The 14,155-nt window shown below is 37.7% G+C and overlaps 1 long non-coding RNA gene across 1 annotated transcript in view; it reads right to left on the bottom strand.

Moving 5' to 3' along the window:
• Nucleotides 1-6,438, bottom strand: part of LOC140685020 (uncharacterized) — a 542,812-nt gene extending 536,374 nt beyond the window's left edge. Inside the window, exon 1 of the long non-coding RNA XR_012058144.1 lies at nt 6,315-6,438. This is a non-coding gene — a long non-coding RNA (uncharacterized lncRNA). The remainder of the gene's footprint in view (nt 1-6,314) is intronic.
• Nucleotides 6,439-14,155: the final 7,717 nt, after the last annotated feature.

Genomic DNA, 14,155 nt, shown 5'->3' with positions numbered 1-14,155 from the left:
CGAGATAGGAAATGGAACTTTCAGATTTCCCACATGAATTTAAAGCAAGTCAGATATTAACCTCGAGGTAAAACATCTGCCATGACATTCCAAGAATAGACAAGCACTATCTCACTGAAAACAGCATCTGCGCTCAAATCTCAGTGCCTGGGAGCTGGAATTGGAGAACAATGCAAGCAGCAGGACTGTATTTTCACATGTGTCAAACCACTCATGAACACACCCACATTTACTGACATTCACATTCACTCAGATATGGATTATCACACACATGAAACTTCTTTTGTGCACACACCCCTCAACTGTTAAAGCACTAATGGCTAGAGTGAGATAGAGATGGTGTCAAGGGGAATTGAGAGCAATGAGAAAGCTGATGCAGAGCTGGAAAAGCTTGGGTTTTATGGCACTGTTAATGTATCTAACCATATAATGGATTTTTTTTTTTTTGAGGATCAATGTCCTTTCTTACCCTGTAACAACTGTCAATATGTACATACATTTTCTAGTTTAAAACTTTCAGTATCAAATATATCCTGGGCAGTATTTAATAGACTAACAGAAAATGAATAGTCAATATGAAGTCTGAAATATATGCCATATGCAACATGTACTGAGCTGAAAACTTTTACCTTCAAGTCTTTGGACTGGTTTTACCTACCATGGCAGTCTTCTTTAAGCTAGTTGTTTGGAGATGTTTGGGATATTGGTGAATATTTTCAGACAAGGCACACTGGGTGTGGTTCTGAAAACAGAGCCCATGCAAAATGAAGGAAAAATTCAGAGAAAAGAAAAAGAAGCAAAAACCATATTTAGAGATGGAGTTGAAACATTTTAGTTCTTTTCTATCTTGTGAAACAGCCATAACTCATTCAGCTTGCTAGTGTCTAAAATGTGTACCTGTCTGACAGAGCTAGAAAGTGCCACCTATTTTATTTGACAAACAAGTAAAGGAAAGAATTTCAGTGCTATTCACAGACTTTTAAAAGCGAATTATGCCTACTGTCTTATCACTGTAAGAGTGATCCCACTGAGTTTCTCTGACTGGAGATACGCCTGGAACCTGCCTACAGTGCCCTTGGCAGGAGGAGGAGTCTCTGCAGCTGCTTAAACCATGGTTTGTACACCCAGTCCTATGAAAACACAGCTGGTCAATCCACTCCAACACCCCTGTAAAGCAGCTTTGATCAACAGAGTACAGCACCTTTGAAATGCATTAAAAAAAAAAAAAACAACCAAACTTTTATTAATGACTTAGTCTTCCAGTCCTGAATGTTACTATTAAAGTAAGTTAAAGGACACTTAAGGGATTTTAGGAAACTCAATGATCCAAGAAAATCTGCTTCCCAAGGCATGCAAAACATTACACAGAAGTTGGAAAATATAAAATTATTTTCCTAATTTGCATGAATCTCATTTATAAGCTTACACAACTATTGCATACCAGGTACATCATCTTGCAGAAGGCTTTTAAGTGACACTTTTAAAAAAATGAAAAGAAAAAAAGTTTTAAACTGTCATGGTCGTATAATAACAGCTGACCCAGCAGCAAGTCATAGATGACAACAAAGGTCAAAACTTCAAGAGCAGATTAAAGTAAAAAAAAAAAAAGAAAAAAAGAAAATAAAGATATTTTAGCATCTATTATTATTGTTTATAAATGTGCTTTATCACCATAATCTTCTTATCAATTAAAAGTGTAAAATCTTGTGGGACATTTTTACAATTCCAAGTTGTTTTTCTCTTGTTTGCTGGAAGACTGAAACTGTGTTGTCACTTTTGCTAGCAGTGATTCAGGGAGCCACAGGCTGTCCCTGTTCAATACAAGGCCCACTATTTTGTTCCAGGTTTTCAGAAAAGAATTAAACTATACTGAAAATCAGACCTCATATCACTGATTAAACTAAATCTCCTATACTTTTTCAGAGCAGTCTGCAGATGTTAAAAGGATTGTGTGTGAGAGAGAGAAAGAACATATGGGTTGCAGAATACATAATAAAAATACAATAAATGCATAGTAAGAGAACTGATACCACTGAGTCCCATCATGCCCCTGCAGGATGACAAGCTGGATATTTGCATGAGAGCAGTTAACACCACTCCTAACACTCTGTTCTTGGGACTCTGCTTCCCAAATGACCCAGAGATTAGACCAGGTGGCTGAAATGAAGTATTTAATTTTGAAAAGAGATTACAAAATTATTGTGGAGAATTCCTAATACATTTCTATTACTATAGAATCATTAATGAGAAAGAAATCTAAACTTGGAACCAAATTTTTCCTTTTCCGTATCAATATATGACAATTTTATTTGCTGATTGCCTCTGTAAAGATTGTAAAGCGCATGTAGTGAGGCCAGAGATGATCTTAGGCAGCAAAAATATTTTTGGAAAGGTGGTTTCCACTTGGACACCTGTGTGATGTTGACATTCATTGAAAAGAATTCTACAAGTTTCCATTTGTATACCTAACAGAAATCAGTCTTCAGCAATGAGAGACAGTCATTTTGCATTTCAAAAGAGTAGCAACTCCTCTGAATTTGTCAGAAAAAGCAATGAGCATTTTCCCCTCTACAACTGAAGACAATCCCTGGAATAAAATCTGTGTGTACAGGTGTGTGTAGAACATCACCACACCACATACTCACATTCTGCAGGAGATATGTATTTCACAAATTATGCACAGTCACAGGTAATCCACAATCATGTGTGAAAAAAAAAGGATGAAATCATCAGCTGTTCCTTCAGATGGATTTTTTTAGAAGTGTGTAGCTGTACCTGTAGGATCATCTTACTAACACCTTTCTCTGGCTGTCATGAAACATTCCCACTGGATCCCATCCATGCACTGGAAACACAGGAGTGTCCAGAACAGGCAGCTGGGTTTACTTTTTATTGCAGTGGTCTACTGCAATAAAATATTACTAGCCAAAAGTAATAAATAAAAACAAATAAAAATGTAAATCTTCAATTGAACTTGGTTTAAATCTTCAATTGAGCTAGACTCAGCCATATTTGAATTGCACATGTGAGTGGCCCATTTATAGTCACTTCTTGTGAGCATTCAGTTTACAGGCACAGATGTTCAGGGAAAATACATTTTAATCTCAGGATGAGATAATTTAAATATAGCCTTCTGTGAACATTCATACCAGTCAGGGAACAAGAAAAACACCAGTCAAATTATATGACTAATCATTTCTAAGTTGTGCACGGATGTATTTGAATTTCAGATGGCAATCTGAGAAAAAGTCCTCAAAACTTTAAGGAACATTCAAGTAAAGGGCTATGTGTTCATGGGGATTATAATAATGGCAGAAGATTTATCCATGTTCACATAAATGGCTCAAGAAAGATTATTAGAACAATTTGAAAAAGTTATTTGAGAAAAACTATCCTTAAGGGAGAGTTTTAAAGAATGGACAGTTTTATGGAATCTCTGGTGAGACTATAGTACTGTGAGGTTTAATAACCTTTCTATAAAAGCAGATATTAAAACATTAATGACTGAAAATGTGCAAAGAAATTACTCAATCTGAGTGAAGATTATGAATTCGATCTGCTGGAAATACATCTTCCACCAGCATTCTCCAGGCTGGAGTGAGTCAGATACTTTGACTTTCTAGTCTAAAGAATGTCACCAGTAGCTGACAATCCTTTACAACAAAGAATTCTCCTTTTCAAGGCAGCTTCCCCACTCTCTTGCTCTCAGCAGGCTGAGGTTATGGGTGTCTGCAGCTAGAATGGGCTGCTCCAGAGCTGCTACCACTTCCCATTTCCCACTGGGAATGCAGACAAACTACTCTGAGACCACTGTCCTCCTCACCTACTGCCAGACTTAAATCTGGAGGAAGCACTGGAGTAATTTCAGAGAACTGTCAAAAAGAGACAGAAAGTATAAAAGTAAAAAGAAGACTGCAGCATTCCTTTGCAGAAAACTCGTTCCTATTACATATGACAAATCCCTATTTCAAGTGCAAATAAGTTGGAAAATATTTTTAAAAGATCAGCATAAAACATAAAGGGTATTTTGAAAAACACATAATATAAAATATGGGAAAACAAGCAGAAATGTGTCTGTCTTTGTGGGAGCTAATTTAGTTGCTTTCTTGAAAGCTCATTCTGAATACCAAGGCATCCGAGCAATCCTCAGTTCATTCGCCTTTTCTTTCGTTTCTGTAAATAGGCACAACATAAATACCTGAGGTATTGTTAAGCCTCAGGTTTGGAAAGTGTTTTGTGATCTTAGAATTGTAATTTCCAGAAATGGTAAAACCACTGCTGTTATTTTACCTCGACTTCACAAAGTATCAAAATGTGCCATTATGCAATGTAAATCATTGTTTTAATTAGACAGATGGTTGATTCCGATCACAGCTAACTTGAAACAGAGTTTCGTACGCTTCTTCCATCTTCAGACAATTTTTTCAGGGAATGTGGTAGTATTCCTAGGAATGTATATACATGGAAGGTATTTCTGTTGTTAATCAAATTTATAGAAGAAAGTACTGACACACTGAGACACGTTCACTTGTTCAAATTGGCATAACTACTGGCACTGTGCCAAACTTCATTCCAGGCCATACTGTGTCTCTAAACCACCTTCCCAACTGACTTTGAGTGCTAAGGCCATCTACTTTTGGGACAAAGACTAAATCAGTAGAGCTATCAAGCAGCAAGTTAATACAAAGTTACTTTCCAATCTTTATTTGTGTTAGTTTAAAAGCTCAAGGTTGCAGATTAGGTACTCCTTTCTTCCCCAAAGAATGAACAAGATGCCCCTACAGAAAAATCAATTAAGTGAAATGAGCATGCTACTAGGAAGACAAGATATGCACTCTTAATTCCATAGGAATATTTTAGCTTTATTTTTCCAAATAGTACCACCAAGACCAAAATACTGGGTGAAATGAGAAATATTTTTGTCTTGTCTATGGCTCATTTTTGGCATTCACATCCCAGAGGTACATGGAGAACCTGAAGCTTCAAAAAAATTTAATGTTTTAAAATCCTATGTATGAGTAAGAAAAAATAGTTTGTTTTTTGTTGCTTTAGTTCTTCCCAGAATGCTGTTATTTAATTTCATGCAAAGGAGGCATAAAACACTCTGTTCTTAATTAGTTCTTGATACAGCTTATCTGCTTTCATGAGGGTTTGTCAGCACAGCATGAATCAGAATCATTGGAGACCACTACTTAGCTTGAGTTTATGCATGATTTGTCTTTAAAAACAGATTGGTTTGAATTGTTGGATCGCAGAGTAATTGCAGACACTATTGACTTTATGTAGCAGGTCAAATGTGATTGGGATGCTCCCTTTTCAAGTGCAGTACTTATCCTTGGGAAGACAAAGCTTCACATGTATTTAAGACCATAAGTGGCACATATTTGCAGTGTTATGTTAGTAAGTTTGGAAGTCATTTATCAGTTGAAAGCCAGAAATGACAATCAAAGACAAATGAGGAAAAAAAAAAAAAGAAACTTGTTTCCACTGCTAAATTATTTTGTGGATTATAGATACTGCTAGCAGCAATCTCAACTCTCAAAGTGCTTTTTAAAGAAATTATTAACACTCACAGCACCCTTGTGGAAAAGGCAAATATCTAAGCATTTTACAGGTGAAGCTGCTGCTGTACTGGGGGGTAAATTGGCTCTGGGGTGGGGCACTGGGAGTGCAAGAGGAGAGGATGAGCACACCACAGTGGTGAGTGAGACCCCCAGGGCAGCCCTGCTGCCTGGATCAGCCTCTGCAGTGCCCCCAGACCTCTGCACAGGACTATTGTAAATGCAGGAGAACCCAATGGGAAGAACTGACGATGTCTGACTCAATTTAGAAGGCTGAATTATTTCTTTATTATAACTATGCCAAAATACATTAATATACTATATAAAAGGAGGATACTAAAACTACATATATATACACTAGTTTCTCTGACAACTCGTGACCCTCTCTGGAGAGTCCAGCCCCAGGTGGGTTGGATTGGCCATCAGGCTCAAACAATCCTCACCAGAATCCAACCAAGCACTCACTCCAGGTAAACAATTCTCCAAACACATTCCACATAGGAAAAACAGGGAGCAGAAATAGAAATTGTTTTCTCTTTCATTTCTCTCTGTGCACCTCTGTGAACAATCCTGAGAGTGAGAGAAATGTGCTTGCCACACAGGACGCTCTGCCAAGGTACCCCAGCCCCCAGAGCTGAGGGGCAGGGCAGGGCTAAGGGCTTCCCGGGGTTATCTTTGCCTGCCTTAGGTGTGCTGTGGGTCTGTAGCTCCTAACCAGCAGCTGAACTGCAAAACTCCATGCTGCAAAATTACCTGAGAAGGGAGAAGGACAAGACTGCTCCCTCACGCTCTGACAGCACAACCAGCCAGCACCTTCATCTCCTGCATGGTCACATCCTCGGCAGGGCACGTCCCTCCTGCTGTGGCACAGCCTAACAGGACCTGCCCAGGAGCAGAAGAGATTTCGCTGGTTAATTGCATAGCTAATCCAAACCAAAGGAAGAAAAAAACAGTTTTCTACTTCCCCAGCAATATTTTGTAAACTTTAAACATACGTAGGTGTTTGGAATACAGCAGTAATGGGAAAGGCATTTCTCTTGTGAGGGTTGTGGTTCCTTCCTAGGGAATCCTACAATGCTCTACATTCATGGGCACGATCCTGCAAATGCTGGCCATGAAGAGCTCCCTGTGGCTCCTGTGGGAGCTGTGCTTGAGAAGTTTGGAAGCTTTTAACAATATTAGACTGTACCAGTCCCCTGAGGAATCTGTGAACATGCCAGCCAATATGGAGCACAGCAAACCACTGCTCTCACAAGATGTGTCACCGGCTCTGTTATCCACAGAGAGCAGAGGGACACCTGAGAATGACCAAACACACAAACATTACCACACCTCAACCCCAGGAACTCCAGTTCAGTGTGAGCTCTGCCCCCAAGGACGTGTGTCACCGTGTTCTTTGTCAGACATAACACAGCAGGGACATGAAATTCAGGGTGCTGCTTAGTGCCGCTGCTTTTGAAATAAGCAATGAAGTGTAATTCTAGCATTTAGCCAGGGTAAAACTCTGTAACAACATCCAAACTATGGCAAAAGTATAAGCACACTTATACTGCCGTGGACTGACACCAGTTCCAAGCTTCAGGGTGAGTACTCTTCCACAAAATATTATTTCAACTTTCAATTTAGATTTAGATCTTATTTCAGATTCCAGCAATTAAATTGCTTTAATGGAAGGTCTCTGCACAATTTTGCTCTTTGTTGTCAAGCACAGCATGAAACTGCAGGGAAAAGGACAGTGTCATGTAGAAAATAGGATGATGAAATTACAGAATTTTCATTTATTAATAATAAATTATAACCATATTTGCAACGCAATTAAAGGTTGTATAAACATGAAAGAAGAGAACAGATGAACTTATCTTGCATGAGTGAGTTCTATTATGAAACTCTATAACTTATACTGTGCAATTTTGTAAACCAAATAATTTTCTTTAAGTTTTATTTATGTGCATATAAAATGTAATGTAGCCAAATATGCTCCAAATATGAGGAAAAAAACCCACTTAAATTTGCAGAGAATAAAAGAATATTTTGTCTTTTAATTATGAAATACTTCTTAAATGTACTGTATTAGTAATCAAATTTGGAATACTAGAAAATGAATTTTGTTTTTATTAATAATTCTATCTTTAATAGTATTATTTGTACTTGTGAGGTTTTTTCTTTGAAGTACAAACCAATCATGTTCTTAAAATGCTGACCACCAGGAGAAAAAACATCTTATACAAATGTTCAAGTCTTCTCCCCCATTTTGCTTCAGAACTCTCTAAAATTTGTGGAAAATAAGATGAAGGCAACTTTCTCCTTTGCAGTGTCAGTTTTACAGCAAGCACAGCCCGTGTGCTGCAGCTGCTGCCCTGCCCATCACCCCCTGTTAGTGGCCAGGCTCAGTGCACTGTTCTCCCCATCCCTGTGAGTGATGGATCTCACAGCGCTGCCCCTAATCAGTCCTGGGCCTGCTGATGATCACATCTTCAAACAGAAGACACTCTGAAGTGGTTTTTGTTCTTCCTCTCTTTGTGAAAGACTTTTTTACTTAGAGTCATTTGGCAAGAAATCCACAAGGTCATCTGTAATAGAAAAATAATGGACTAATTTGAAAGCTGAAGCCCAAACATTTGCTTGTAAAAGGTATGGCCAATTGTCAACTTTGCAGCTTTGAGATAAGGTATCTATTTTGATAGATTGGAGTCTCCACATTATACCTTAGCACTGTAAACTGGAAAAAGAGACATTTCTGTGGGGAAGCTCACGCAGGGAGCCCTTGCTCAGGCTCAGCCATTTGCTGGTCAGGGCAGTATTTTGACAACTACTACTGCATTGAAGGAATCTGACAGAATTTATCATCTACTGTTTAATTTCTAAAATAAATGCTCATTTCAATGGAATCATTATCTAATAGTAGAATAGCCCGCACTGCTGTAGTATGTTGCTATGCTGGGAATCATAAAGGAATTATTGATTTTCAAGGACGCTGTGACAGCAACTTTGAAAAATCACATAGATTTCAAATTGATGCATATTTTGGTTTTTGAGTACTGATCAGATTAATTGCCCACTTAGTCCAACTTGTATCATCCTTTTGACTTTTTAACTACCATAGAGCAACCATATGAATCAAGCCACAATTCAGACTTTGCTATTGTCTGAATGGCTTGTATTTGTTAATAATATACAGGCTGGCTCATGGCATTAGTACTTCATTACATTTAGCTGTAAATATTGAATGGACATGGAGTTCTAAGCCTTTTGCTTTAATTTGGTCCACACAAGCATGAAAAGTCCCTGCAAATTTCTATACTCATACACTCATGTCACAACCTGTACAAAATACACATTTTTGTAGAATACACAAACCTACCTAATAAAGCTAAAGAAGAGCTTTCTAATGACATGAGAGTATTTAATGGAAGGCTTATCTATCTGGTAAAAAAGAACAATGTTACAAAAGAGCAATGTTAAAAATAGTTCTTTGTTTCTCCTAGAAAGAGAAACAGTGATGCACAGAAGTTACAATTTAGATTATTTTTTTTAAAAAAGCAGATGAGGAGGGAAAGTTATAGTGTAAGTCGAATTTAATTCCTCAGGCTTGATTCTAGACTGCATACATTCATTTTTTCTATGATAAAGGAGGAATTTGGTTATGTGAATTTCTACAATGATTGTGTAAAAGAATGCATAAGTGCATCCAATGAGAGTTTTCCCATAACTTAGAGTCATGATTTCACCAGTTGTCTCTATAACTGGGTACACAATCTATGTTATGCCTGTCTTTTCTGAGCAATAATATTTGAAGTATTTCATTCATGGCCAGCTTGTCACATATCTGCCACAGGTGTAGGAAACATATATTATTTACATTTTTTAGAATTTAGATTGTGCAAGAACTGCTACTTGCAAACTCTGTCTGCAGAATGAAATGTAGGAAAACAAATAAGATACCTCCTATTTTCCCCAGAAGATAACTGCAAGGAAATATACACTAAAAATAGATTGCATTGTTAAAATATTTGACACGCACTATTAAAATAGTTTATTCAGTATTCAAAATATTAATGACAACTTCTGACTCACACCAAATTCCTTGGTTTGTGTCAACTGACCTCTTGTGGTATTACATAATGTTCTTTCAACATGGCAAAAAGAATACAGTAATTTAATATCCTGGCAGCTTTGTGTACATGTACTCTTGCTGTAGTCCAAAGACCTGCCTCCCACATAGTTGTCATTATTTAACTCAGCTAAAATTCTCACAGGTTTGGTAACATATGCAGAAAATGAGCTTGTGAACACCTGTATGATAAGAAAGCCAACCACTGGCCAAATGAAAGCTGTGTGATGTCAAGCACATTCAGCTGAACCCCTGTTCTATGCAATAAGGTGATCCTTACAGTTGGAATAAAAATATTTTTGTGTGGGCATCATTTTGTGGTGAACTGGTGACAACAGCATTTTCCTGCTCCTGTAATGAGCAAGGTTCTTGTCACAGGCTAAAGTATGTGAGCTGCCTCAATTCTTCCAAGGAGTAGAGGAATGTTCTGATGGTGTCCTTCTTGAGGAAGAACAGAAAATAACATATCTCAGGTGAATGCATAGATGCTATTTCATATATTTCTAGCTATATATAATATATAGATGTTATTAACATGCTAGAATCTGTAGTGCACACAGGTTTCTTGATCCACAGAAATTCCATCTGGCTTCTTGTATGTGATTGTCTACAACTCTTCCACTGTTTTAAAATGTTTTGGCCACAGAACTGACAGTTCCATCATCTGGCTACAGTTTTTCCTTTGATTCTTTTCTGCAGGTTTTTTTTTTTTTTTCCAGGTTTCTTCTAAAATTAGACTAATTTTGACTGTTTCATCTAATTTGATTATAAATCAGTATTTAATACTGCAGTCAAGATACCGCTGTGGCCTGAGAACATCAGTTATAGGAAAGGCACTTCCCCCTTGGAAGGCTCCTGAGGGAAATCATTATTTTCTCAGGCACACAGAGCCCTTTTCTGTTTTCCATAGCCTGCCCCAGGTGTGTCTGTGCTCCAGCTCCTTGCACTCAGCTTAGACATCAAACATATTGCATTAACTTCTTCTACAAGCTGAAGAAGTCACATGTGAAAGGTTCAGATTCAGCTGTCATTTGGTAACACAGAACTATACAGGACTTGAGCTAAAAAATTTGTGAAGGACTATTTCTGATCAAATAAACAAGGGATACAAGGGTAAAAAAAAACTTTTCTTGCCCATAAAAAGTTTACTAAGAAAATCCAGAAGTTAATTTGTGCAATGTCAAATGGCCTAATTTCCTGATGCTACTTAAGTGAAAACTGAAGACCAGACTGAAAACCAGACATAAGTACATATTATTAATTTAATTGAGAGAAGAACCTTAAATAATACACTTATTTTAGAGTAAGAGTCTTATGTTGCTGGGAGCCATCCCTTATTATAGTTAAATGTCCTTTGTTGTACACAAATAAACTCCATCTAAACATATCATTAATACTGACACAGCTTAGGTCTTCTACAATTTTCTTCCAACATACTGTACATTTCCATCTAGAACATGGCATTAAGAAAAATGAAAGCTTTGTGCAGTATAATAAACATTTCCATAGAAGTCTATGTAGTATTTCTGCTCTACATCATGATTCATTTATCAACCTGAATTAGGCTTTTGAAAGAGGAAAATGCAGCTTTGCAGTTCAGTACCTTTTCTGGTCTTTTCTTGCAATAACAAAATTGCTTAATGTCATTTCAAGTTCATCCTGTTCCATGCACACATGTAGGCAGAGCTATGGGTAATTCACTTACACAGTTCAACATCTCCTTTGTCACAGATGGTAAATGTGCAGATTTTTCCCTCAAGGAAAGAAACTCTTTTATAAAATAATTGTATATTCTGCTCATTTTTTTTTCTGTCGCTGATGCTCTTGTATTGTTATTATACTCTGTCAGGCTGGTAATTAGCATTCAGTCTCCATCTGACACAAGCACAGCTCTCAATCCTCCTTAGAAATCCCTTAGGGCACACATAGTAAGTAAAATAATGTGAGCTAGTAAAGGGGGGGAAATATTAAAACAATAACAATAATAATAATAATGATAATAATAAAATATAATAATAATTTTAAAAAGAACAAATAAAAAACATGAGACAGTGCATAACCACAGCCTGCTTTTGTCATGCAGTCAATGCATGGCTCTTTTTCAGTGAACTGCATGGAGCTAATCCTGCTGTGGGGAATAAGCTTTCAGAATGCTACAACTGTCTTCCTGCAGCTGTCCTTTGCTTTTCCTACACAAAGATCTAAATCCTCTTCCCAGCCTCACCTTTCTTCCGAACTTCTAAGGCACACAGTGCATCTTTTACCCACAGTGATTGCCCCTCCTCCATTTTCAGGTCTCTTGAGTGTCTAATCATTTCCTCTTCTCAGACGAGTCGTTTTTTGGACAGTGTCGCTTGTGATACTTGAGGTATCCTATTGTCCTGAACAACTCTAACTCGATTATATCATTCTTGATAAAATGATACTGTCACTTTAGAGCTTTGTGCACATACCAGAATTCTTCCAGTTTCAGCAACAATGCCGTCACTAGAAACAAGAAGAAACAGAACTTTCCTTGTAGTTCTTACAATATCCTCGTTTTCAGCGATTTCTCCTTGGAGTGACTGGTGTGATCACAAGGTAGGCCTACTCTAGGAATCCTGTAGGACTAGTAACACCACACAGTGAGTTTTTTGTTGAAGCTGTAGCCTCATGCGCGCTTGTGCTCTCATGTAAGGCAGGCAGGATGTGCTGAAGATGCTGGCGTAGCCCCCCACTGTGTCACATTTTACCCGGGATGGTGAGTCGGTTTTCTGCCTTTGCACTCACACAAAAACAGGACAGACAGAGCAGTAACTCTCACTGAAACTGATGGCTTAATATCATCCCAGTATGCTAAAGTTACCATGGAAATGACAACAAAAGAGGCTTACACCTCGATACCAAATCAGTATGAAAGATTGCCAAGCCAGAAATCCAATGGCTCTTGGCAATCATGTAACAAGGTGGAGAGTCAGGGATGTCAAAGATCTGCAACTTGAGAAAACCCTGAATTTCTCTGAATCTAAGAGATGTTAATTTTGTGATGTTGAAATATGGACTGTCATACAAAAGCTACTGAGTTGATAACAGAAATATGTGCCTTAAAATAAGAATATCAAATGCATGCTAATATTAAGTAACAGTCTGATCTGGCACTACATGTTTTGGCATCAGTCTTAAAGCCTAGAAAAAATCATGCAGCTGACAGAAACGTGTGTGAGAGACACCTGCCAGATCATTGCCACCAAGGTGTTGAATAAGAAGTCCCTGGAGGTCTCCATTTGCTCATTAGATCTCCTCTCCTACAGCGAGGTAACACTGCAAGTGTGAGCACACAGGAGTTGCTTTATTTCACTGCACAAACACCTCCCAGGCCTCAGGCTATGTATTTGTCCAAAAGTGTGAGAAAATCTTTTGACAACATTAACCAAATGTAATTTCTAAGTGTAAAATGCTGTCGTAGAATAATTCAAGGATTTAAGAAATATTGGGTGGGAAGAAATATCTTGTTCAGAACAAATTCCTCTAAAAATGAGATCAGTGTGGGGATGATTACAGCAATTGGAGCACACCCAGCTTAAGCTGCTCTATTTTCAGTGTTTAATGAAGCCCTGCCTATTTTCTCATATTGACTGACAGGGATGTTGTGTGAAACACCAAACCTGTAACACTCAAATATCTAACACAACGAGCATCTGACACAAGCGGCATCATACTGAGAAAACAAATGACAGAGTCAGCTGAAAATATTTCCCTAGACAAATAAAAAAAAAATGGTAGAAGAATGATATTCAACCATTTCTCACAGGAGGTGCATATTGCATAAAGAAGACATTTATCTGTGTAAATATAAGTTCATCTTCTACTGTATAAGTTTTGCATAAGGAGATGTTACATTGTGCTGGGGATCTGGCTGGCATCAGAGCACAATTCCTTTCTGGAAATGACACTGCCTTCCTAGCATTCTCCTAACAGCTCTGGGGGTAATTCCACTCAGCCTGGGGAGAACCAAGGGAAGTAAACTACAATAATGATGATTCCCCCTGCAAAGGCATTGCATTTTGTAGGAAATGGAATCCCTCCTGGGATGTCCTCTTTTTTAGCTCTTTTGTGGTTGCTTGGAAGAGTGGACAGTTAGGCTGTGAAGGAGCCATAGTCTCAGTCCACCAAAATACTTAGCTCTATGTTATTTTAAATCCTACTTTCTCTTTCTGAACTTCTTTGAGAAAATCTTTAAATGATATATCTAATATCTACCTTTCTTTCTATCTTTAAATATCCGCAAATGAATGGATAGAAATTTCTAACTATTAAAAGTAAGGCTCCATGTCACATATTTCCCATATTTGATTTTACTTCTTTCATCACGTATGTGAAATAGCAGATTTGCATAATATCATATTTCTCTGGACTGTGCATTGACCTGTGTAAAACAACCTACCAGAGAGTAATCTCTCATGAAACACCAATTTTTCTGATGCCTTCAAGGCAAAAAATGTAG

Source organism: Taeniopygia guttata, chromosome 13 (assembly GCF_048771995.1).
Source record: "Taeniopygia guttata chromosome 13, bTaeGut7.mat, whole genome shotgun sequence".
Lineage (NCBI taxonomy): Eukaryota > Metazoa > Chordata > Aves > Passeriformes > Estrildidae > Taeniopygia > Taeniopygia guttata.
This window is presented reverse-complemented; position numbering and strand designations above follow the sequence as displayed.